Source organism: Poecile atricapillus, chromosome 3 (assembly GCF_030490865.1).
Source record: "Poecile atricapillus isolate bPoeAtr1 chromosome 3, bPoeAtr1.hap1, whole genome shotgun sequence".
Taxonomy (NCBI): Eukaryota; Metazoa; Chordata; class Aves; order Passeriformes; family Paridae; genus Poecile; species Poecile atricapillus.
In genome coordinates, this window is record NC_081251.1 from 39,894,288 (window position 1) to 39,921,097 (window position 26,810).

Consider the following 26,810-nt stretch of genomic DNA (forward strand, 5'->3'; position numbering starts at 1 on the left):
TCTCACCCAAAGTTCCACTCAGGTTTATGACTCCACAAGCTGAGAACACGATGAAGGAAAGGAAGCTGTAGCATTCTGCAGGGACTGCAAAAGAACATAAATTCAACAAATAATTCTAGTTTTAAAATATTGGAGCAAGAAAATTAGATCCCATGGGTAGTGTCTTTTAGAGCTGTGTAACCAGTAAGTCAGCAAAGGTAACTTCTGCATTTCTGACTGGCTTTGTCTAGGTCTTTCCACCAAGGCTCTAAAATAAACTAATCTGCCATTCGATAAATGTAAAACCCTCGTACAGACAATAATCAGTTTCAAATAGGAAACAAAAACAGGAGAGTTTTGTTCCACAGAGAAAAGAGGTCACCTTGATCCTACAGAATGATCCTACAAATAAAAACTTTACTGGGGTTCAGGGTCTTTAATATATAGAGGAGAAGAGGGAAATGCAAAACCATGACATGTGCTGCTGCTGAAAATTAACTGTTTTTCAGGTCAATTTAATAAAAACAAAGGTCAACTACAAAAAGGTACAGAGGGATCTCTTGAGAGTTAGTGGCAAGCTAACAGTCTACCCCATAAAATTCAGTGCTAAATGTATGCCTGTACTGAAAAAAGTTATCTGCACAGTGATAGATACTAAACCAATAATTACCATCCAGAAGAAAAACAGATTTTCAAATTTTCATAGTCTGCTCTATGAAAACATCAGCCATGTGTTCAGAATTGTTAGCAAAGGAACTGAGAAGAAAACCAGAAGCTAGGTATATACACTGTATATTTAGATAAACTACCTGCTACAATACACATCTGGCATCTCTTCAGTACTATGCTCAGTTCTGCACCACCTGATCTCTTAAAAAGCAACTGAAAAAAGGAATTATACAGGTCTACCAAGTTTTTAGTAGCACAGGGAAAGTGAAGCAGTTATGAGTGACTGCTGTGTCTCATAACAGGACTAGGAACAGTCAGAGAAATCACAAAACACCTCTGGAGATCATCTTCTCCAACCTCTCTGCTCAAGCAGGGCCACCTAAGTAGAGGGCTACAGTAGATAAAAATTGTCTCCTGATGCTCAGGGGGAATTTTCTGTTTCAGTTTCTGCCCACTGCCTCTATCACCTGGCACCACTGAAAAGATCTTTGCTCTGTCCTCTTCAAGTATTTATATACATTGATAAGATCCCCCTGAACTTTTTCTGCTTCAGGCTGAATGGTCCTGCCTCAGCCTTTCCTCACAGAAGGGATGCTCCAGCCTCTTCATCTTTGCAACTCTTCAGTCTACTCTCTTCATTATGTCCATGACTCTCTAAAACTGAGGAGCTCACATTTGGAAATTATTTCACAAGTAGTTATGAAAACACTTGCCACAGGATGTTGTGGATGTCATAGAGCTTCTGTGAATTCTGACAGCATTCAGGACATATTTCATATCATTATACAGATGTCTGTGTAGAAAGAGGTGAATCACCCATCTCTCTCTGCTGACTCCAAAGGATACATGGCCTTCTGATTTGAATACAGGCACCTGAGCACATACATGCAGTTGCTTGATTAGCTTTAAATATACATAACAGAATTTGCTCACTCAAGTTTACATCCTTTATGTCACTCAACCTTACACTCTGAAGTATGAAGTTCAGCAGAGGCTTAGATGATAACATGTATCATAAAAGCTTTAAAGAGGAAAAAGTCAAAAACCAGAGAAATAACTGCTAATGTTTCATAGTAAACAATCATAGCTTCAGAAAATACTGCTATATCCTAAATTTTCCTTCTTTACAGAAGGAACCAGACAAGGCAAGAAGGTGTAAAAGCGTTCTGCATCCTTAACTGAGTTGAAAAGATTGTGCTACCCTGCATTTCTCAAGTCAGTAGCAACCAGTATAAAGCAAAGGACAAAGGACTCACAAGTGTCTATAGTTTATTCCTAACAAACCCAGAAAAAGAAAGAAAAATAATCCCACATATGTTCTCTCACCATCCCAGCTCTCTATGCAAATAGCTACATCCCCTTTTGTCCTTTGTCCCCTCTGTGTGAAGTTCACATGTTTCTCTGTGCAGCATTAAAAGAGGAGGAGAATGACCTCATCCAAGCTGCTGCCTGGGCCCAGCTTAGTGCTTAAAGTGGAAAGCAAGCAGCAGCCATTTGGCTGTTGCATAAGCCATCAGCCATATCTTTTCAAGAAGGATGAGAGAGTGGGCAGTGATCAGCTGTTGCAAAGAAGACATCTAACCCAGTAAGAGGACTGCAGGCTTTGGATCCCATGTTGCTCCTGTGTTCCTTGCTTCCTGATGGCTTCCAGCAGCACTCTTCTCTGTGCTCTGTTTATCACTCTGAGTATGAAATATCTGTGTGTAGTGCAAATGGAATCTGAATGCTCAGATACTGGTTTGTATATACACTTATCTAAACTGCAGGCAATGCTCTTTCCTGGCTATCATCTGTGACACACCCCCCGCCCAGGGAGGCAAAGATTTAGTTTCAGATAAGCATTGTTAAAGTGAGAGGCGTGGCTTTAAAGCCCAGGAAGAGTGGATTCCATCCCCCTGCCTCGAGGGATGGGTCCTGTGAGTCCAGGAAGAGTTGCCCCACCCTGGACCTTCATGGGGTGGCAGCCCAAGGAGTTCTGATTGGGTTTGAGCCCCTGGGGTTTCTCCCTTGCTGTGTTCCTATTAGACCCCAACCTTAAATACCACCCTGGTTCTGTCCCACAAAACCCATCACCCTGCCTCTGTTTGGGGCTCTCTCTCTCTGGATCTAAGCTGGGTTGGTTCTTGTATTGAATAAATGGTTTCCTGAGCAGATGCCCATCTCCTTGAGTCCCGTGTCAGTCACTGGTAGCTGTAGCCTGCCTGGACATCATCCTTCATGCAACAATCATCCTTCAGGGAAGTGACTGACCAATTCAGCCAATAAACTCAAGAGATTCCCTTCTGTTGCCACCATATATACATTTTCTCATTTTTTTTTTCTCTCTACTTAAAGGCCTTCTTCCATGAGCATGCACATGATTATTAAACATGTGCCTCCACCCTTCTCCCTACCCTTCCAACTTCTCCAAAATTATGTAAAGATAGAACTAAAAGATGAAAGAAACCAAGAAGATAACTTCACAACAACAGCATTTCAGTCCTCACTCACTCCTTGAGAAAGGCAGATCCTGTAATTTCAAAGCCCCAGTCTTTGTTGAATGGTAATCACACAGCTTGCAAAAAGACAACCATGCCTTGATAGTTTAAATGGGTAAGTCTGCTGATGGTCAGGTACTCAAGCAAGAGGCAGATAGGTACCTTTTTGTCACAGCATTTTCACTTTTGGAACATGTATTCTCACAGATTCTTTTCAGATGCAAAAAAGCTTCATGCAATCACTTTTTTCAGTATCAGTGCCGAAATTTACTGTGTATGCACATTTTCTCTCAAGCAAGGTTCTCACTCATATACAACTTTCTTTTTATGGAACATAATAGACACAATTATTTCAATGAAGTACATACTTAAAGCTAAATAACACACAAATTCCATTCATCAAATATAATTATTGCTAGAACTATGGTGCCTGTTTTTAACAGCTTTAGAAGCTAAAAGGTTCCTGTTCAAAATTTGGATAGCATGCTCAACTGGAAATATAAGATTATATGTTATATGCAAAGCTGACATCAAAGCCAGGAACTCCAAAAAAGACAGAAGAGAGAAAATAACAGTGCCATAATAACAGTAAAGTTTAATGCAGATCAGAACACACTATGAACAGCTGCCAAAATGGTCAGTGACTTAATAAATCTGTCTGCTAAAAGCAAGCACATATTGGCAACACTGACCAGCACCAAGATTTCATCCAGCACACAAAAATCATTTTTATTCAGAAATATGAAGGCAGCACTGCCTGGTAGAGTGATTCTATTTCTTTGGGATATTTTAAGTGGTCTCAGAAGCTTCTTCATACTTTATAGCTACTATCAATGGTTTTATTCTACAGGCAAACTTTGGCAAAAAATTATTTTTTGCAACATAAAAAAAATTAAAAAGCAAAATATTCTTAGGGGAAAAACAGTAAAAGAAGCATGAAGGACACGGGCTTATTTTGTTTTCAAAGGAATTTATGTGCCACATGAAAATACTCAAGTATATGCTGACACCACATTATCATACAAAGCAGCCCAGGACATACACCCCTCTAAATATGAATCAAGCATTGCTCCCTATGCAATTAAGCACAGGCAGGAACATGTTACAATGGAATCCTTTCTGCTAACACCAGTGAAAAGAATGAGTCAGAGCACAAAGCAGCAGAGACAATGTTCTTACTCACCTAAAAGGAACCAGCAGTTTTCAGTTTTAATACCTATTTACCTATAACCTAAATTGAAACTAATCAACTACACTGCATGAGTAGATGACCCATAAAACTATTCACAAGAGGCATTACCTTAATTTAGGAAACTGTTCTTTTTTCCACTCTATAAACACTGCTTTGGCAATTTTCATAGGAAAGTGCTGTGGGAAACAGTCACCCCTGCTTTGGGTCATTTGGTACAATTAATTGCCCTCTCGATGATATTTCCTTATGACCTATATTCAGAGAGCCATTAACTGTCACAGAACATCAGTCATGGTAATCATTATCACTACTGTAAACCATAAATATTCAAAATGTAAAAAAAAATTCTATTTTCTTAGCTCTTGGGAAAAATTATGTTCTCAATTATGATCATTTGCAGATCATGTGAAAGGATTTGGGCAGTTCTAGGTTCATTCCTAGCTCTGTCATATTTACCCTGACTTTTAACCTTCCCACTAGTTTAATGGTCACATTAACCATAATCATGATGAAGAGCTGAGTGAGAACTGTAGCGCCTTGAACAATAGCAAACATTGAACATTATAGAAAACATACTATTTTAATTCATAGTCTTCACCTAGTTATTAACATGCAACTAAGAAGTTGAAAACTTCCTAAAAAATCAGATTCCTAAATTTTAAGTGGATCTTTGAATTACACACACAATCACTATATGTCAGTTTAGCAAGAAAAAAATCCCAACACACAAAACCCAAAGCATACCAATCCAGACAGGTTCCCATGACGAGCAGGAATCATAAGTCATCTTGTGCTGTTTTGTTCAGCTAATTATTATTCTCTTCCCAAATAACCTGCCAAAAAAAACAGTGATATATTTACATTCAAGACACGACAAAAGCAGAATAGCAAAATTTTCCCTGTAATAAAACTTTATTTTTACCGGGAGAAGTGGAATATGCTGTGTGTCCTGACAGAAGGCAGAGTGGATGCCCCCTTTTCAGAAAGGACTAAGGCATCAAAGTTTCATCAAACCAAAGAGATCCTCAGCTATGTCACCTATGGATCATAAGAATCTCACCATTTCATACTAGTGTCTGTCAGGGCTGGAAGAACACGTGGTTTCAGGTCTCATTCAGCTATCCTTATTTCACTTGTAAACAAGCACACAGCAGCCAGCTGCCGTAAGTCTTACTGGATCTATTAAAATTAATTCTTACCATTCATCCTGATCTTTATATCCCTAAAGACATTCAAAACAATGACATTTAAATCTACTCCGAGCATCATAAAGAAGATAAATAATTTCTCCCCAAGCAGTAAAGATAACAGCATTGGAAAAACAAAGGATAAGAAAACAGGTCTAGAGAGGAAGAATAAATCATTAAAGTTTCAATGCAGGATCTCAGCACTTCCTTTACATGTGCTTGCACCAATCAATCATCATTACACTACTAATATACCTCAGATAGCTAAATCATTTCTGCAACTGGGCCTAACATAGCTAAAAAGCTGCATATTCTACCATGAGTTCACGACAGAATCAGTTATCATCAGGTATCATCAGTTCTTAACTGAGAAAGCAGATTTTCAAGGTAGCTTCCCCTTATACTCTTAGAAGGAAGGCATAAAATTTCAGTGAGCCTTGAAAATTGAGTTTATGTCACACTAATAGTTTTAAGTGACCTATTTATAAATATTGTTTTTGTATATATATATATATATGTATCAATCAAGAGGACCAAATATATGAGACACTTTACATGCATGTTTTTAAAAGGCTATATAACTTTTAATTTCTGCAAGAATAAGCTTTAGGAACATCTCTAAGTCACCTCCACACTGGAACAAAGATACCAGGATCCTTCATGAACAGGTTTCTAAATAAATGATGCACACAGGGGCTGAAGGGGAAACCAATCAACGAGTTTACAATGGTCTTCAGCAAGGGAAGCAGTAACAACAAGCTGTGCTCTAAGACCACCCATAATGTACTGACCCCTCCAATCATTCAGTGCTGAGTTTCTATACCTGCAGCCAACTCAACATGGACTTCAAACACCCAAAACATAAGGCTTGATTTGCCGGACTGGAGTCTGCTGTGACATATGCCTTTTGCACAACACATTATCTAGCCACAAGGGAAGCCGGTGTCTGAAAGGTTTTTTTGATAATCTATTAATACAAGCTGTTTTCCATGAGCACAAAAATTTGGTCTTTGCATTTATTCCACAGAACAAAGAGGGAAGGAAAACAGTTCTCAGACATACCTATGTATAAAAGAAATTAAAAGTAGCCACTGGATTATTGTAGACTTTCTCAATTTGGTTTGTTCCCTCTTTAGTGAGGTAATATAAACAGGTAATCTTCCCTCTTCTGCTTTCTCAAGTGTCAAAGAAGTAAATAGGTTTGCAAGGAGGTAGAAAACTACCAGGAGCCTGGACAAGATTAAATACCTCAATAACCTGTAAGATCTTCCCACCAGATAAGCGCATCCTCTGACACAAAAGCCATTTCCAATCTCTACTTACATGATCATAGAAAATATTTCCAACTTTCACTAACATAAAAGTATCTTTAAAATCATAAGCATCTGAAAGAAACATCACGATGAACTAGGAAATTCCTTCACTTCAAGAGTCCAAGAAGGAAAAAAACAGAGGTACTTTTTCAGAATAAATCTGGAAAATTTTATTAAATTGGAGTACCTTGCAGAGCTTTCTGAGCAAGACTGCATTAGGTAGTTTTCTGTTGACAGTTAGGGGTTAACTCTGTTTCATAATGAAATTCCATTTTTCCTACTCCATTATAAATGATTAGTCAGACTTTTTTCTAAGAACAGAAGGGAAACGCTTTGTAACCCTTCATGAAATTTGAGTGCAAGGATTCCTGACCCGGCAAAGAGCTCTACTTTTGGAATTACAACCTTGATGATATCAGTATTTACACCTAGCAGAGTTACTGAAAGGGCAGTCCTGACTTTTTCCTCCTTCATTCACTCATTCCTGAGCCCAGCTCCCCAGTCCCAAAGCAAAAGGAATAAACTGGACTAAAGCAGACCTTGGCCAGCAAATTTAAAAGCTTCACATTTCTGGCCTGAAGCTGTGAGATGCTGGGGAACACAGATCAAGGCTTAAGACATTGATTTAGCTTCCACATACTAAGAAGTATTTCAATTAAAGGCAGTCGGTCCTGTGCCACAAGCAAGAACGGTGCAAAAACTTACTGATGATCATAGAAAAAAATGCATCTTACTTTGATTCCCCAAATCAGTAGCTGTCACTTCCAAAGAACTGAAATTGTGCAACTAAAATCAGAAAGATCTTAAACATAATTAAAGGTGTTTCCCACAAGTATTCAGATTACATTAAAGACTTAGCAGGAGCCTAGAAAAGATCAGAAATATTATGGAATTGCTCTTCAAATAAGTCGTAGCTTTGTTACGTACTTTACTGACAATTCTCTACATCTCCTCATGCCTGGTCTCTAGCCATATTTTATCAAGTTTTCCTAATATTTTCTTGGGATATAAAGTCAATCCACAGGCAACAATAAAGTGAAATACCAAAAGCTTGCTTCACAAAAGAGTCTGTCCATCAGAAGATGACAAGCAAGCAAAAAAGTCTCCTTCAAGTCAGAAAGCTTTAAGAGAGTTGTCCTAAGGCTATTTTGGAATTTCAACTACAAAAACTTCTCCACTGTATTCTCTGAATGAAAGACTGAGCTCTGTGAAAATTTTCCACCTTCATATACATTAAGGTAAAGATCTAAAGGCTCCTTGCATTACATCATTCTTACTTCCTCTGTAGTGCCTACATACAACATACACTATTGCATTGCCTTCTGCTAAAAACAGAGGAAGATTAATTTTTTGTCAGTAGTTTGGACAACAGCTGTTAGCACACGGTCTTCTTTTGTGAAGGCTTATAAAATTCAGCTTATAAAAATAGTAATGCCAGCAGCGGCACTCTACACTGGTGGAATTTAAGCTGTCTCCCACAGAAATATACCTGTTTCTTGAAACAAAATTTATTTTAACAAAAATTCATCTCTCTATAAAAAGATGTAGGGATGTTAATGAAAAAGTGATTAGAATGACCAGATGTGTACACTCTTCACACAATGTGCTGCCCGTAAGTCCCTGGGATTTGATTTAGCTCCCAGAGCAAAGTGATCAGCCCTGCTTCTACTTTTCCCTCAGGGATTCAGGTCATGCTAGAGCCAAGTTCTGTGCCTGCCCAGAAGTCTTGCTGCTGCAATACAGGTGTTACAGATCTCACTTCTTGGCATTTACTCACATGGAAGAGGTGCTGGTAGCAAGTTAAATGAGAGGACTAGCTTTCACAGCATCCTGCTCTGAGAGTGCTCAAAGGCTGCAATGGTAATATTTATCTGAGAACTAAGCAAAGATTTATTTTATATGCCTATTTTTATTATAACCTTTCTTCTCATACATATACACACATGTCCACATGTGCATTTATTTCCAATACTTATTATCATCTCTATTCAACCAAAGACAAACCTAAAATGCTTAATACAAAATAATAATCAGTTATAAGGTTCCTTTGATTTTTTTCCCCCCAGATTTACCCTATACTTTGCTTTTAGTCTAAATTAGTCTATTAAAGATAAGCTACATGTTACAATAGTAACTTATTTTTCCCAATACAGAAACAGGGAATAAACAAACTATCAAATTATTGATAGTTACCTGTGTCATCTAATTAATTTGATAGCTTCAGAATTATTTTTGGGTCATGTCAGACAACTGGAATAAAACTTTTAAAACAGCAACTATTACAGTGAGATGACATATTACAGACATTCAGACCCTATGCAATACAGGCACTAATAACTTCTGTACAGATCCAACGAGCAGGGCTTGTAGTATGCAAGCCTCTTTCCCAAAGAGGAAAAAAAAAACCAATTAACATTTGCAAGCAAAAAACATTTAAATGAGCTAGTCTAATGATTTTAAAAGTACACTTTTCTTTCATGTAATACTAGAGATCAGTACTTCAATTTTGTTTTGTTTTTTTTTAATTATAAAAATGCAAAGCAAACAAATATGTGCATCAACTGAAGAATTAAAATAATTTTTAGGAACCATTTTTTTTAAACTACCTTATTATTACTTGTTACAAATAAATTAACAGTAATTGAAGGGATTTTGTACTGCTCATTAGTTCTGTGCTACTTTGGACCTTTTAAGCAAACAGAAGACCAAATCAAATGCCTTCCATAGATAGTTACAGCAGTTCTGAGTTCACAACCTGCAAAATTAAGGTTTCTTTCTATGGAAAAGCTCCTTCAGTAATAAGTTAGAGATTTTCACACTATTTTTAAAAAGTAGAGAAATAAAAAACCAAAAATCTGAAAAAACATCCCCAAAAAGAACAAACCAACCAACCAAAAAAATCCATTGAAAAATAAAACCATCCCTCAAACCTACAAAGAGAAATATTACCTTACCAGAAAGGTGTAATCCATTATTTCCTGTTGTCTTCCACTTTGGTAGCTAAAGATACATTTCCCTACTCAACCAAAGGCTGTTTAAGTATGCTCAGCTAATGAATTTTGCAGTGTTTCTTCAGTTACAGAGATTATTCAGTCTCTACTTAGATATGAAATTGAACCTGAGAAAATACTGTATAGAATTTATCATCCTGCACCCAGAATAACTCTAAATAGCGTAAGTGTAACATAAAACTTCTAATTCAATTACAACTACTCGTAATAGCTGAAAAATTCAGACCAAGAGACTCATATCAACCTTCTAAAACACTGAAACACACCAAAGTTAGAAACAACTCAAAGTTATGGGCATGATTTATAGGAAAACAAGTGCAATGACATCTGCCATGAGATCAGAAAATTAAACTCTTGCCTCTATGCTCTCCATAAATCCCTTTATAGACCACAATGATACTGCTGAAATTAACATTATTCAGCATAAGACATCAAAAACCAACACACAAAATCAGAAGTGATGCTTCTCCTGTATTTTCAACTCAGGTCGAAAAAAGAAAAAATCTCTTTATCGACAACTTTCTCATGGGTCCTACTGCTCCTTCCACCATACAATCAGCACACAGAGAGTGACTTACAGGAAAGATTCAAGGCATTGGGAGCACCCAGCCACTAGGACAATTAAACTTCCTCAGTTCCAAAGCCCCTCAGCAAAGGAGTCATTATAGAGGAAAATCCATGTTTTGACAATAATGGAGGGAAAAATTATAGTGCCTTAATGCCATCTTCACAAAGACCTCTGTTGTCTACCTGACAGAAAAGACCAGAAACAGTTTCTCAAATGTACTTACTCTAAATAATAGTTCAAACACTGCATGTTGAGAAGGTTTAACACTGCTGGAAAAATGACACATTGTCCAGAACATGTTTTACTGGAAACAGTTTAATCTCAATTTACAACACATAGAACGGAAATTCTACCAACCACCTGTACATAGTTGAAAACCTTCCTTAGCCTTCCACTTCATATTTATCTTACAAACTATCTTTGCTTGGCAAGTTCTTACCATTTTCAGTCTTACCAAGAGCTCTCCAGACCTTTAGGTTACAGAAGTAGCTAAGGCAAGTTTCTGAAGCTCCACACACTGAACCATTGCCCATCCTCCTCCCAGACCACCTTATCACCAGGAAAGGTTGCTATCTGTCCTGCAGGCTCAGCTTACTTAAGTCTTTATCACTATTTGCTGCATGCTTAGCTAGAATGGCTCAGGTATGATGTCTGCCCTTTTCACTGGTAAGGAAAAAAAGCCCAGAAAACACCACCTCTGCTGCATCAGTCATTAACCCTGGTCTGGAAACCTGATACATTTTCAGCAAAAGCACTAGAAAAGAAGAGCCAGGTATCTTCTTGGGCAGAGCAAGTATCAAAACCACAATTCAATTCCCTTGCTCTGAGCAACTTCATGTACATATCAAATAGCTATAATATAGATGTTTATACACAAAGTTCAAAACCTGTAACTTCATCAGGTCTGCAGAAGCTCTGTTCTTTCTCAAGTACTCTGAAGCAACTCAGCTCACTTCCTCATATCAGTTTTTCAGTCAGACCATACTGCTGCCAGGTCTTTATACACTGTTAGATATCTACCAGTCAGTAGTTTGAATGACAATTTTAGAACCTGTTTCACTGTACAGCTTCTGTCCATTTTCTAATTTCCATAGCCATTTTTTGTTCAGTGATCCAGGTAGTTTTGAGTGGGAAGTTAAGGTACGTTTTGTAAATACTAATAAAGCAATGAAAGTTAATGAACCATAAAATACAGGAAATTAACTTCTCATCACATCATCTAGCTACCCACCTAAATGAGTTTAAAATACCAGCTTCAAGCAGTCTGATATTCTAGGGACACCCAGTTGCCACTTCATTTATAGTCTGTTTCCTTAGCAACACTGTAATCCATCTGTCTGCAGAAAGCTAAATTCTCAAACCATATCCTCCTGTACACCGGAAATAGGCTCAAAACCATTTATATTTTAAACTGCCATCGTGATTACTGAGCATATAAATGAATCTGAAAAGGCAATAATGTCCTTAAAACACACATGCAAATTCTCACTGCTCTAGTTTGAAAAGCTGGTTCCCATACTGAGAATATATTCCACCAAGAGTTTCAGAAATGAAAATGCTTCATCTTTGTTTCACCATGTCCTGCTGAAGAGGCTTTCAGAACTGCACCTGGTCAATCAGTTCTCTTAAGACTTTTCAAAGAGAAGTAATTTGTAAGACCTAGGATGTAATGCCATTAATGGCAGCCAAAAAACCCCTGATGAAAGTTGATCACACTACAGAGTAGAGCGACTTGTCTTAAAAGTACTTACTCTTCAACTTTTTGCATCTAAACTATAAACATCATCTATACAAACAAAACTAAAAATCTAGTCCACAACTTTAAACATTAGTGTAAAAATAACAGGTTCAAAATATTCAGGAAATCCAAGTGAAGAACTGGAGGGTAACTAGCAATTTCCCAAAACTGGATAACATCAGACTTCTATAACCAGAATGAATGGATACAACTTAAAATCAAAGAATGTATCTTAAAAATACACCATTTTGCATGAATTTGGCAACTTCAATTTTGCAAAGGATATTTTACATATCTAGTTATGTAGAATAGAACCAGCACTGCCTATATCTCAAAAACTCATCAACAGCAAGCCAGTCTTTAATCCACAGACTACCTCTGGCGTGCAGTGAACCATTTCAGTTCTGTAAAACTTTGCGTGACTCGGCTGTACAGTGGTGGCACGCAAGTCCACACTGCCTGACCTGCTGATAGCAATGAAGAGAGATTTGTGCAGGTTGAGCATCGCACCCAATAGGCCTTTTGGCAATGTCTGCCAAAACTGGCAAGTGCTCATCAATGTGAAGCCCCAACCTCAGACCTTATGGAAGTCTGTTTCCATACCAGCATCTGGTTTTACACACATCATCCCCCTCTTCCTTTTCTTCCTACTAGGGCTGAGACTGATCTCACCTAATCTCCACACAGCTTTCAGGTAAGCACATAAGCTTACTCAGCAGTCAGACAGAACACGCATTTCTGGAAAGTGAATTCACCTAAATCATGTCACGTACCTATTTATTTCTCTTGTTTTGTAACAGTAATGAAGTATGAACACCTCTGGGTACCTATAATGGTCTGCACACGTCTGCCTGAAAATCTGACTCATGCTTCCATGTAAGAGCAACATAATACTTAATAGCTACATTCTGCAATTCTGTAGTTTCAGCAAACTACAGAAATTGTCCTGTCAACAGCTGACATCAGCCTCCCAACAGAGTGATTCACCAGGGCCCCCCTTCCTGGAGTTAAGATGCTGGGATCCTCAGGGTGCTCTGGAGCTTGCAAGGATCCCACGAACACTGTAACAGAATTAAGATAACCCATCTTTCCCATCATTTCAGAAATGTGAAATCTTGCAGGACCACAAAAGCAATTGATTAGTCTCTGACCCAATGCCTAATTCACACTCATTTATACTGGCATCAAGAAACAAAGAATCTGATTATTTATTCAAATAGCTACATATCCACGAGGAGAGACAGACTTTGCAAACAACCAGTGCAAAAAACCAGAAAGAATATACCAGGGCTATTTTATTTTCAGCCTTGCTGATAATAGCTTGAAGTATATCACCATATTGGCAGTGTACCATGAAGATGCTTTCTCAAGTCTATAATTTGTGGCAGCCTTGAAAACACACACTTAATCCAGTTCATTTGGATCTAATAGTTTAACAGCGTAAGTGCTATTACCTGAGATTTCATGCTTTGACTTGATATCTCCAGAAAAGATGAATGCATTTGGAAATTGCCTTCTTATCAAAATGAAGGGAATAGGGAGGGAAAACAGTCCTAACTTCAGTCAGCAAATGCACTCAACCCCATCCCTATCAGCACAATAAATGCAATGGCAATTTCTGATGGCAGATGCAGATGTCCCAGTATAGGTAATGCACAGCACAACTTCTCCCTGTTATAAATTCTCTCAATATACCTTTATGAATCATTATTAAATATTGCCAAATTTCTTTTAAATGTCACCTGCTTATCTTAAGTGACACACTTGGAACTAGAGCAGACATGCTGAATGAATTCAGTCATGTAAAGGATAGAATTAGCTTTTCTCAGCTCTACCAACTCACAACCCTTCAAACCAGAAATAAGGCATGTGGTGGGAGGCCTCACTGCAATTCAGTTGATTTTGCTTCAAAAATAAAAAGGTAGTTCCTTTCCAGGCCACATGATTTTCCCAGAGTACTCAAACATATGAAGGCCTGGGGTACTAGTGGGCATGTGTGCACTGTTAAGAGAATGAAAGTACAAATATAGCACACACATTTCTTCTAAGTTTCATAACGTGTCTTTGGCTAGATGTGGGAAGTTTAGATTTTTGTTCGAAGATTTACCTTGGTTCTTAAAGCCACTTTGGTAATAGGATGAAGCACAGGAAATCTGGATATGAATTTTAAATCACTATCTGCACTTTGGAATTTATATATGCAAAAGTACTTGCATATACAGTTAGTTGTCAAAATACATGTATATTCTGTTCAATACTTTTAAACACATTCACAAGTCCCATGTAAGATTCAAAAAATGGTCTAGAGAAAATTCAGAAGTGACAATTGACAGAAGAGTCAAAATCAAAATCAAGCAATAAAAGGCTTGTTGAAGTATTATTTACTGAAAATATGGACTTAAGATTTATAATGTCTTTTCAAATTACATTTCAAGTCTTTGACAAAAAAAAAGTCATCTCTATTTTTCACAAGGTATCAGTCTCTATCATTATAGAAAATGAACCTTGTATAATCCTTTGAAAGGGATTATTTTACAAATTACACTATTGATGTGGTAAACTAGCAGCAGTAACCACTTCTAAGTAGTATCAGGTTTTGAAGTTCCAAGACAGCTTTAGAAAGACAGGATTATTATTTCATGATTTCTATTAAAAACACACACTTTTTTCTCTGCTTTGTTGCATGGTTTTTCCCTTGTGCTCACAGCAATCAAAACTGAACACCTCTTGTTTGTGAAATTTTCTGCCCTCACCCCATCACTTTTTTGCCTTTTTAAAAGGGAGGATAACTTGCACAAGACAGTAAGGTAATGAAGATAATTTAACTTTTCCTGAAGAACTGAGATACAGACATGAACATCAGCACAAAAGAAATACACACTGAAGTTAATTATTAAGCATTCAGAATAGGCTGCAAATAAGACATGTGATCATATACTGAACAATGACAAGAAAATAAAGGACTGGAAAGGTGCTCACTAAGGATTGACCTTGCCAACATGTAGCTGTCCTGAAAGCTGGATAGAAATGCTAAGAGCCATTGAGACTGTAATGATACAAAGTAGAGAGACACTGAGCAAATAATATAGCCATAGGTAGAATAAAACTACTTTCTGAGCAGGCTTATTTTTCTCCCCACTGACAGTGCCTGAAAGGTGAGCTGAGACTACCTCAATGTCAGTGTAGTACTCTGCAGATCATTTCTAACAGAGCCCTCAAAAGTAGCCTGTAGTCAGTGGGTTCAAATTTCCCATGCAGGGGGTCCATACACCTAACAAGGTGGGGAAAAAAATTACAGGATGACATAGCTGGCTTTCATAAGCCCAGCTTGAAGACTTAGATTTACCTTCTAAACCATCAGCATCTATTCACCACACACAATGAGGCAGTCATCTGATGGAAAATACAATGAATGATCATGTGTGAGAAAGGAGAAAATTCAAACATCTGTCTCAAAAAGAAAGGCTAGCAAAAGACTTTTATTTTCCCCCCATAAACAAAAAAGTAATCCAACTGATTTGTCCAGCCTGCTACTGAATAAGGTGTGCAAAAAGAATTGGTTTTTATGTACTTGGCAAAAGTTATCTATATTTTTAACAGAAAGTCCTATTAAGCATTAGAAAAATATTAGAAAAATATCTGCTGCTTTTAAGAGCACAAGAACCTCATTCTTCTTGGAGGAAGGAATTCTTCCTTTCTTCAGGAAAGGACCAGGAAAATTGACCCAAGCTACAGAATGGAAACTTGAAATAGGCCTTAGGGAAAAAAAATCATAGTGACAATGGTCAAACACTGGAACAGGTTACTCACACATACAGTGCAATTTCCATCCTTTGTAATATTAAATACTCAAGTGGACATGACCCTGAGCAATCTCATCTAACTTTCAACCTGACTCAGCTCTGAGCAGAGCAGTGGCCTACATGACCTCCGGAGGTCTCCTCCAATCTCAGTTATTCTGTCATTCTGTGTCCCAGCCTCAGTTCACCCAGGTTAGAACAGCAATTATTTCTTCACTACAGCCTGAAAAATCCAAGCACTGGATCTGAAAGCCAGTTTCCCCTTTGCTTTTTAGACCTGATCTGGTTGGCCAGCTGACCTGACCCATGCAACCATAGGGCTGCACACTAGATTAGGACAAAATAGTCACACTGGCCAAATGAAGTGACTAACAACTACAAATTATTCATTAAATCAACCAAGAAAAGGATTTGGCACAAAAATGTAGAAAGCAGCAGGAAGAAACAGGTAAGTAAAATATTGCAGAGAAAACAACAGTAAAGTCACCAGACGGCATCACCCTGCGGCAAATAGAATGAGAACTGTGCATCAACGCTTCAAGTCAGTTATATTGTGCTACATAAAAAAATAGGAGGTAGTGGGGGTTATTTCATAACCAATGTATAAAGGTGCTATGTCTCTTTATTGTCAAACCACCGATGGATCATGACCTACTACTACATTTTAGGCAGTTACAGCCTAAGCTGGCATTTAGAGGTTTTCACTCGGCTAACAACATCAGAAATGATCAAAAATATCCCAGAAAAAAATACACCTTTCGCTTCTATTTCTTTTAGGCGTAAAAAAAAATCACTGAGAAAATTACATGCCCAAAAACTATGTTAAAAAAAATTAAGGTTTGAAAGTCAAGCTCTGAAGACTTGAAAAGTAGAAGTTAAACCCTGTGACTTCAATTAAACCCTTTGACATAGGCTTTAACTATGTGACTAAATACTACTTATCCACACAGAATCCATCTTCTTTCAGAAGGTGCATTGCTTACCAAGGTGAAAAAGTGTTCAAAACCATGCTTTCTCCGCAATTATTGTACGTCTCCATGTCACATTTAATCAACATGATTCAAGCCTTGCTTTAGGTACTACAAGGAGGAGAAAATCCAGGAGAGATGCAAAAGTTGTAACCAGTCACTAATTTTGGTTGCCTTACACGAGATGCAAAGCGTTCTGAAAAAAAATTGGGTCTTAGATAATATAAGGCACAGTTCCCACAGGCCACATCATCGTTACTTCAAAGCTTTAAATTTCCAAACTCTTCTGCGCATATGTGGTCTCAATAATATTCTTTTAAACACAGCTTGTGTATAATAAACATCTAGATTGAGGTAAATTAGGTTACAGTTATGCAAGAGATTTCTCAAAGTGCCATTCAAACCAAAGGGACTCCTCAGATACCTCCAACACGTTTAAGTGTAAATCCACCTTAACAAACCAGACTTTTGGTCCGTTAAAACAGAATTTGCTTTCACACAGGCCAAGCTGCCTGTCTGGGAAAGCACTTCAGAGCATTAACCCAGTCCCATCATATACTTCAGATTTACGCACGTGTCTAGGTATTATCCTCAGCTGGAAATGAGATGGTTAAACAACTTTCCTATTCAAGTTCAAACTGTGCTACTAGCTAGGTTAGCAAAATAAAAAATGCCAGCAAATTACAGAGATAACAAGTACACCAGTCTATTAAAGTATTTTATACGTCTATGAGAGGCAGCGCAACCTGACAATTTTCTACCTGAAACTCTACTTCTGGATACAAGTAGGATTTCTTAGATGATAGTTATACTTCCTCTTGCCTCACCTCATTTTTAACAACTAAGTCTGACATCCTTTGAAGCATTAAAAAAAAACCAAAACCAACTTGATCTGCCCAACTTGCTACTTGTAACAAAATAATTATGGAAGTGCACCTGACTGCAGGCCACGGACCTTCACACCTTCACATCTAGCCATCAGGACTGCTTAAGGACATGCACTGCCCTTGGGAGCACATTCCCAGAGAACCAGAACAAGTCACGTAAGCCTCTTCCTGGTCCTCTTCACCTCTCCCTTATGGACAAGTGAGAAAACCACCAAACCTTCACCTACTCCCTCTTCACCAACATGCACAAGCAGAGAAAAAAGGAAGAAAGCAGCCCTGGCACTTCGAAGCAGCTGACTATGAAAAGCAGCATTTTATAGTGCCAGAGATCTTAAATGCAGGGAAATTAGATCACTACAATTGAGTACTGAGTTAAGGGAGGCTACCTGCAGATAGACTACATTACAGATAGACTATGTCCACACCAGTAAACCAAGCAATGCCAGGAATCATTCCCTGGAAATGGAATTCACTGTCACACAGACTGCTGAGCTGCCACACACCAGCACAGCATCCTTGTAACATAAGCCAGCTACAGGTCTCCCATGCAAATTTCCTGTTCTGGAAGGCAAGAGAGTTAAACAGCATTGACAAGGGCTAACCCACAGCACTTAGCTTCAGAACCAGAAAATGGTCTTGGGTGCATTTCATTAACTACAGAGAAGTGATCATAGCCTCTCCAAGCTTTATCTCTTATTATGCCTAGAGGAATAAAAGTGGCAAATGCAATGATGAAGCACACAAGCAATGCCTGATCAGCAGCACCTGACAAAAGTCACCTACGCATTGTAGCGCACAAGAAGAAAATTAGAAACTCGTAGAGTTCATCATGCCTTCTTTCTGTTTCCTCTGAGTAGGCAGACACGGCATATGAACTACTAATTTCCTGAGTCGCATTTATTTTCTCACTTGAAAAAAAAAAGTTTTATACATTTAGGATACATTCTTACAGGACGGCTACTCTCTAATAAAAAAAGAAAGGTAGAACAGTTAAGAGAACATACTTTAAAGTGCTGATCATTTGGCAGTAGATATTTCAAAGGGAAGTTATTTAGAAATTATTCTTCTTCTAATTACTAGTCATTACCAAATTTATTTCTGCAGACCAAGAATGTAATACTAGTGGGTCTATATTATTATGCTGGAGCTACAGCAACATAGGCAAATACATTTTCACAATAGATAACTGTGCAAAAAGAACAAAAAACCCCATATTTGAAAACTGACAATACACAGCTATTCTGTGTAACTAATCGTTAAACAAATCTCTTTGACATTTCTTTACATTTTCAGTTAACTTGAAATGGTCTATTTAAAACTGCCCTTTTCATAATCTGATGCCTCTGACGCCTTTGCTCTAATGTTAGAACGTGCAATATGTCCCACAGAAAATGCAATATGCAAAACCCATTTGCCACTGCTTAAGCATTCATTATCCATTTCAGTAAGGACAAACAATTTTGTTTAACAACCTTCTTGGGCACGGATCTCACTTTTCCACTTTGCCTAGCTCTGATCATTAAAAATTCTTATGTTACCTGTATCTTTCTGCAAACGAACTGTTTCCTTGGAAAAATGTTTTTGTTCATTTACAAGAAAAACTTTATCATATGCATTGTTATATATATATATACACATATATACATACACTAGGCTGCAGTGTATCATTTGACTTTTACAAAACAAGCCTGGGAAACCACGCGGCACACGCAAACAAAAATTACATACTCTTTTAAGTAGATGAAAAACAATCAAAACCAAGCGAGATGTTTCTATTTATTTTTTCCAGGAGCGGCACGCACACACGGCACCTACACCGACAGGTTCAAGAGTTGAGCACAAGCAGCAGCAGCCTGACGAGCAGGTGACAGGAGCAGAGAGCTCCCCCGTGCCTCTCTAAGCAGTGTCCCGGGAGCCGGTGGGAGCCAGGCCAGCTCCCGGGACGGAACCCCGGCCGGAAGCGCGGCCCCCGCCCGCCGCCCCCGCGCCCGGCCCCACCGCTGCCGGAGGAGACGAAGCCCCCACAGGCGGCTCCACGGGCTCCGAGAGGCGGCCGAGCGCGCCCACCCGGCTCCGGCAGCGCTCCCGCCCCCACTGCCAGCCGACGGTTCCGGGGCCCCGCCGGGAGAAGAGGCGCCCGGCTCCCGGTGCCCACGCAGCCTCCTCGGGGCGCCGATCCCCAAGCAGTCCTGGACCAGGGGCACGAATGCCCGGGGCTAGAACGCCTTCCCGACGGTGAGACCGCTGCCGGGAGAAGCGGCACAGCCGTGGGTCCCCAGGGCAACTCTCTCCCCGCTCCCGCCGCCCGTCCCGCCGCCCCTCGGCCGGGCAGAGCAGCAGCCGGTCCCAACTGCCGTGGCCGCGGCGCGACACCGCCGCTCGCCTCGCCTCACCTCACGGTGTGGCCGGAGCCCTGCGGAGCCCGGCGCAGCACAAGCCCGGCCTGAGCCCATCCCTCCGGGAAGTTTCCTGCCATCACAGCGGTCGGGGAAAACAAAAGCTTCAGAGCCGGGAGCGGGAGGAGGAAGGGCAGCGCAAGCAGAGAAGTGAGGGGCATTGCTCGCCCGCCGCGCCGCTGCCCTCGGATGCCGACTCCCGCGGAGGGCAGCCCGCTCAGTACCGCCTCCCCATTTGCTTCGGCGGCGGCTCTGCTGCCCGGGCAGCGCCGCGGAACCGGCGGACCGACGACCAGGCAGGCGAGCCAGCGCCTCCCTCCCTTCCCTCGGTCCGTCCCGCCCGCCGGCAGCGCGCCCCGCGCCGCCCGTCCCGCCCGCCGCCGCCGCAGAGCCGCCGAGCCCCGCCCGCGCCGCGGCTCCGCCTCCCGGGGGCGCGCGCACGCTCCGGCCGAGCGGCACCCGCCGCCCCCGGTGGCCGTGGGCGCTTCCCGGTGGAGCGGCCGCGCCACCCCCGTGCCCCGCTCCCGCGGGCGGCGCGGGCTGGGCTCAGCAGACCCGCAACCCTCCCGTGTCCTTTCTCACCGCCCAGCGCCGAGCGGGCTGTTCCTGTAAAGTTGGAGGCGTCTCCTTAGAAATCCAGGTAAAAGATGCTGAGGAGCAGGATTAACAAATGCGAAGGAGCGCCAAGCCTCCTGCCAGGCAGGGACATCAATACGGTATGCGCTTAGTGGTACTGCAGTCCTGGTGTACATAAAAGGAAAAGTAATATATCTCTAAGCGTCACTTTATTATACAGAGTTGTTCCAGCTGATTTTTAAGGACTAAGACAAGCCGTTATATCTCCTCATTGCCCACGCAGCTAACTTGATAAGGAGGATCTTCCAAATAGGATGTAGTTGCAATGCTGATATTGCATAGTATGTGGTATTGGCAGCCATATCACTTCCAAACTGGGATACGGTGACTACTTTTTCTGAGAAGAGCAAGGCCATATGCCAAGACTCACTATATCATATTAAATGACTATGAAATGATGTAAATTGATACTAAAACTATATTCTCTTACAGAGCTTGGTGTCTGAAGGAAGAGTCTTTCACAATCCCTATTCAAAGTGCATTTACCTGATTGCCACTAAACACATCTCTCTCTCTACATCAGATCGCAACTGCACAAAGTGAACTCAGACCATTAAAGAAGAGAATAAGAAAGCTTCTTCTCCCAAATGGATCTCTTAAGCACACAGCTGATGGGATGCCAGCAGAATGCTAGCAGCTACAGCTAATCAAAGCACTGATATTGCTTTGATTTTTGAGGAGTTCAACTCTTGATTGAGTTTGGCAGCCCTGCACCCACAAGGCTATGCCTGGGAACTGCAAGGCAGAGAAAAAACAATTCTTTCTGTCTTCTTTGCAAAAATCTTGATTGAATAAAATTATTTCTTTATTCTTAAATCTTCTTTTACAAGTGGGTATGAGCATTATCTTTCGGTTGCTATATCCCATTAAAGTTCAGTTCTCATCACTGTTAAGTTCTGCTGCTCATTTTGAATGCAAAAAAAAAAAAAAAAAGACCTAGAAGAACCTGTGGGCTTTGTTTTTTTGGGATGCATTCTGAACTCCTCCCATCTGAAACAGGCACAACTAACGTGCATTACAGGGGCTTCTGATTTGTCTTGCTGTGGTTGGATGAAGTTTTTAAAGGGTTTTTTCAGCATATGGGAGACATGATATATTGATTCAATTTGAAAATCCTCAGATATTATCACTGCACTCCATCTTGTGGAAGAGACAACAACATGTTTTAAAATGATTCTGTAGTGGTTTGAGTAATTAAACCTAACAATGTTTGGTTCATACTGCCAAAGCAAAGAATTACATATAGCAATGGATACAAGAAGTTGCTTAAGTCTTAATTTGCCTAATTGTACCCAGTGGATTTGTGTAAATGTCCCTTTTAGATATGAGCTTCACATAATCTTTGTTTTGAGAAGGAGTTTTAGGAAAGCGTGTGAAGAGCCTAATTTGAAAAGTGAAACTAAAGAAGAAAATAATCTGCTTTCTAGGTGATATTTCCAAGGAACAGTCCAGATTTGGGAGAGATTTGGGGATGGTGATCTGTTGAGAATACGTGGCTGGGGTAAAGATTCTGCTAAGCAAGATTGCTCTGTAAGGAATTTACTAGGTTTGGGGTTTGGTCTGTGTGGTTTTGGTGGTTTTTTGTTACCCCTGTATTAAGTACAATAACCCAGTTGTATCTAGACAGTGTATTGAGGATCACTGTCTTCACAAGAAAAAAAAAAAAAAGAGAGTGATGAGATTCACTCATGTCTTTCTGAAACTGCCTTTTATGGCTTCTGACCTTTTTCCCCTTGATGTTCAGTGCTGCTTTGGGAAATCAAAATAGGTATTGAGGCAACAACTGTGAACCATAGCAAGGGCATAGTCATACATATTTGTGTCTGACCAGATTCAGAGAAAATTGAGAAACTTATCTGAATTCACTGCTATAAAAAGGTTAACCTTATAATAGTTGCCCTAGGACAACCTTGAAGATAAAGCCATTTAACTTTAATGAATAACTTAAAATACAAAGGGCTAGTTATTCTAATTGTTCCTTGGGCGGAAGCAAAAAGGTTTTATTGAAAAAAGACTGTAGAAAAGCTTAGTCATTCAGACCCAAAGAAGCAGGGGAAAACAGGTCTTGCATAGGAAGGAGTTAGGAGAAAATCCTATTGTACAAATGAGAATCCTCTGCATTACCTCACCCCAGAAGTAGGTTCCACAAGGTGACTGAACTTAATTAACAGCCATGAACTATGCTTTTCTTTTTCTTTTCTTTTTTGTTTTTTTTTTTTTTTCCCCCATAACTCCCCCCTCTCTTGCAGTGGCAGTAATATCTGTGCCTCTCTCTGTGATGTGGCGTAGAACAGCAGTGCAATTGAAGCACTGGCCTTTTCTGTTTCATTTACCAGGGAGGGGGTTGACAGCAGCTTGCTGAAGGCTAGTGTGCTTTACTGCTCCAGACTGAACTGTCTGGTGAGGTAGAATTGATCTAACTAATGCCTCAGTGCAAACCAGGTCTTGAAAGTGGAGTGTCTCAGTCTACTATTCTAATAGTGGAGACAGGTCTCATTAATTCCTGATGTATACTAAAGGCAGGCAATCTTCATTGACTACAAGTGTTTGTTAGCCTTTTCCAGACTCCTTGGTCATTTTCCTAAAGCAATGACTCACTACTCCATCACTGCACTGATTACATTAAATTGTTACTATTATTACAATGTAAGTAACATAATGTTTATGTTAATTCACTTTGTGCACACTGTCAGAATTCTTGAAACAGTCCTCAATTGAAAGAAACCTACATGAGCATTTTGGCATTATTTAGACTCCTTCTGTTATGCTCTTCAATATTGTATATAAAAACTTGGAGCAAATGACCAGACCTTTTTGTGAAACCATTAGTATTGTGGCGGGGGGAAATCAGGACATTACTGGTCTTATCTATCTATCTTAAGTATCTGTCTACTCCAAACCTCACAGATTTTTTTTTTTTATTCTTACAGAACAGGCCAAGAATAATGTTGGGGGAGGATTAACAGGGAAGATTCCCCAAAAGGAACTCTACCTTTTCAAAGCATTCAGCATGGATGATAGAACAATGCTCTTAGGTTTGGGGTTTTTTCTAACAGTAGCAAGAAAACATGCAGATGAGCAGAACAAAAGTTAGATGTTAAGAGAACTTATATTTGCATTTACTTTATTAAGCAGAGAGTTGTATAGAATCCCAACAGAACCTTGAGCTTCAAGGCTGCCTCTGAACTTTGTGTCCAGGAGAAAAGAGACTTCAAAATGTAGTTTCTACTACATGCAACATAAAAAACCCCCTTATCATCCTTTTTGCCTGTTTTTTTCTTTGTAATAGAATGAATTTGAAGACATGAAAAAATATGGTATAGTGTAACAAGGAAGAGACAGTACTGGGGTATGACCTTGGTGGATTATTCATGTGCTGGAAGTTACACAAGTATTTTGTTCTGCTTACCACAGCAGCTGGAACAAAGGAAGGAAGACTGGGTGAGTAAGGATTATAGTAGAAAAACAGGCTGCTATTTTGAAATGGAAATTCATGACATTGACCTGAGAATTGGTGCAGAAGGCTGGTGAATTGGAACTACTGAGTTTGAAATGTAGCATGAAAATGCTTTCACACCTTTTTTCTAGAAAAATTAAATTCTCTGTGTTTGCAGTGGAGCACATATCAACTAATCATTTCCTCACAGCTTCATTACTTTGTTTTCTATCCTGTTTTCACTCTGAGAGGAGGAGAGAAAGATAAAGCATGTCAGCAAATTTTTTTCTCATTGCCAAGCAAATATGAGATAGTTTAATATACAATTTCAGGTATTGCCATACATTCAGTGTCTCTTGTCCTCTTTTGGCCATCTGACTGATACTGAAGTAATTCCTCTTTTATTTCTTATAACAAAAATGAAAAGATGGTCAACAAACCTCGCAAATTCACCTGCCTCTCAAAGGCCATTTGCTGCTTCAGTTGCTACTGTTTGCCTTTGAAGCAAGATAAACCAAAGCTCTATTGCATCTGTGCACCATCCACATCAGCATGAAAAAAGTGTTTTGAGAAAATTCAGCTTTCAATTTCCAATCTACAAGACCCCGTAGTGTCTGGGCTGTAACTTAAATTCTTCAGTAATTATAATAATTTAAGGAGCTTGGGGAAGTGGAAAACATGGTACAGAATAGTCTCCAATACAGTATTTTGCTCTTAAAGCTCAGTTCAGAGCACCATGTATCTTCATCCCATATCCCAGTTTTAAGAAATGAATGAGACTCACAACACTTCTCTTCATTTGAACTCTCCCATAATAGAACCAGCAAAATTCTTCTTGTAGTTAATATGCTGGACAGTGAGGCTATGTCCAGTATTACTGAAGCTGATAAACTCTTTGATTTGTTTCCTTTTGTTCTGTCATCCAGGACATATATTTCCTGAATTTCCTAGAGAGAAACTACAAAAAATCTTTCCCCACTCTCTGCCCTCCCCTCCTCCCAGTTCAGTGTTTCCAATGCTTCCATGATTAGGGTGTAATAAAAGAAGTGTAGTCTTTCCCCCATTCCTATCCCATCTGTGCCTGTTTTTGGAAATTTTCTATTGTGTCACTTTCAGCCTAGATTTATATCTACTTCAGTTACTTGATACAATTTTCAGTAGGATCTCTATGATATATATTGGTATCTCTGTCTTGAAACAGTTGTTTTTACTGATAACATAGGAATTAAAATTAGCAGTCTTAGTTTTCAGCAAATCCTTTGGGACCTTTACATTACAGTCTAGTGAAACTGGCTGGAATGATTTTCCAATGTATTTGTGAAGGAAGCTATCTACAGTGTAGTGTCTGAGCACGTCCAGTTTTTTGTTCAGCTACCCTCTAAGAAAAGAGTAACAAAATAGGACTTCTTCCACAAGCACCTTTCTTTTGTGATCACACAAATTTGGTAGTTTAATTCTGTGTATCATGTTAGAATTGTTGCCATTCATTCATCAGCAAATTTGACTTTTAGAAGATGCTAGAAGTGAAGATGGACAACATAGATGATATTTATTAGAAACATTTTAATTTCCTTTTATTCAGAACCAAAATCAATGTCCCGTGATCTTAATTTCATGAAGTTATCTCTATAATAAAAGGTTTCTGAACTGAAAACCAATAACAAATGCTTCATAGATCCTCCATTATAAAAATAATGGTGAAAAAGTCATTTATCATTGAAAGAGAGCATTACATTAAGTAAGATATACCATGAATTAAGTAATACCATTTACCACTGGGAAATACCTGTGTTGGAATCCCCTTCTCTGAACCGGTAAGTAACTTCAGCAAAAAACATGAAATAGTACTTTAAAACAAAATTTTCTGTTCAGTCAGTTTAATGACTTATAATGAAAATATAAGAATGTTATGGAGATGTTGCACATGTTTTTTAGTTCTCTCTTTAAAATAGTTTACCCATTGCACCTGGGATTAGCTAAGTTTTCAAACTCTCTGTAAGTTCCCTTTGTCCTAAATATGCCATACCATTTTTTGAACAGCATTAGTAGCTCAAGAGTGACTTTCACCCGTGGAGGCCTTTACAATTCACACCCCTCAGAGAGGAAAAAAATGTCCTAAGGACATCCATGAATGGGGAAAAAGCCCCACTGAGTTGGACTGTGGATATATATTTTTTTTTTTTCTCAGAGGGTGGCAAGAAACCCTAGCACACATCAGGTATTTTGAGTGTAAATCAAATACCATCTCTCCTCCAGAAATGCTCATTGAAGTTCCAGTTGTGCTTTTCCCTCTGCACTTTTTATTTATACACTCCCTAACCAAGACCCTTTCAAGTTGCAGGATCTCCTCATTAACAGCTTCCAGACCCTGTTGGTTGTTCATGTCACCAGAAGAAGGAAGCTGGATGGAGGGATCCTAATGACAGTGGAACCTGTGTATATTCATTTCATCATCCTCCCACATCTCCAGGCAGAGCATCACTGGGCTCCTTGGTTAGCCTTCAAGAAGTGATGAGTGATGTCAGGGTTTCTCTGCTTCATGCCCTCCTCCAG

General features: G+C 39.5%; 1 protein-coding gene across 2 annotated transcripts in view; it reads right to left on the bottom strand.

Annotated features, from left to right (window-relative positions):
* The window catches only part of GPR63 (G protein-coupled receptor 63), a 28,891-nt gene extending 8,597 nt beyond the window's left edge, over window positions 1-20,294 (bottom strand). Inside the window, exons 1-3 of one of the 2 annotated variants that reach the window (XM_058836805.1) lie at window positions 20,183-20,294; window positions 5,062-5,150; window positions 7-84 (exon numbers count right to left, since the gene is read on the bottom strand). The gene's annotated coding sequence lies outside the window, so the exon portion shown is untranslated. The remainder of the gene's footprint in view (window positions 1-6; window positions 85-5,061; window positions 5,151-20,182) is intronic. The other variant, XM_058836806.1, reaches the window with a different exon arrangement.
* Between the last annotated feature and the right edge of the window lie 6,516 nt (window positions 20,295-26,810).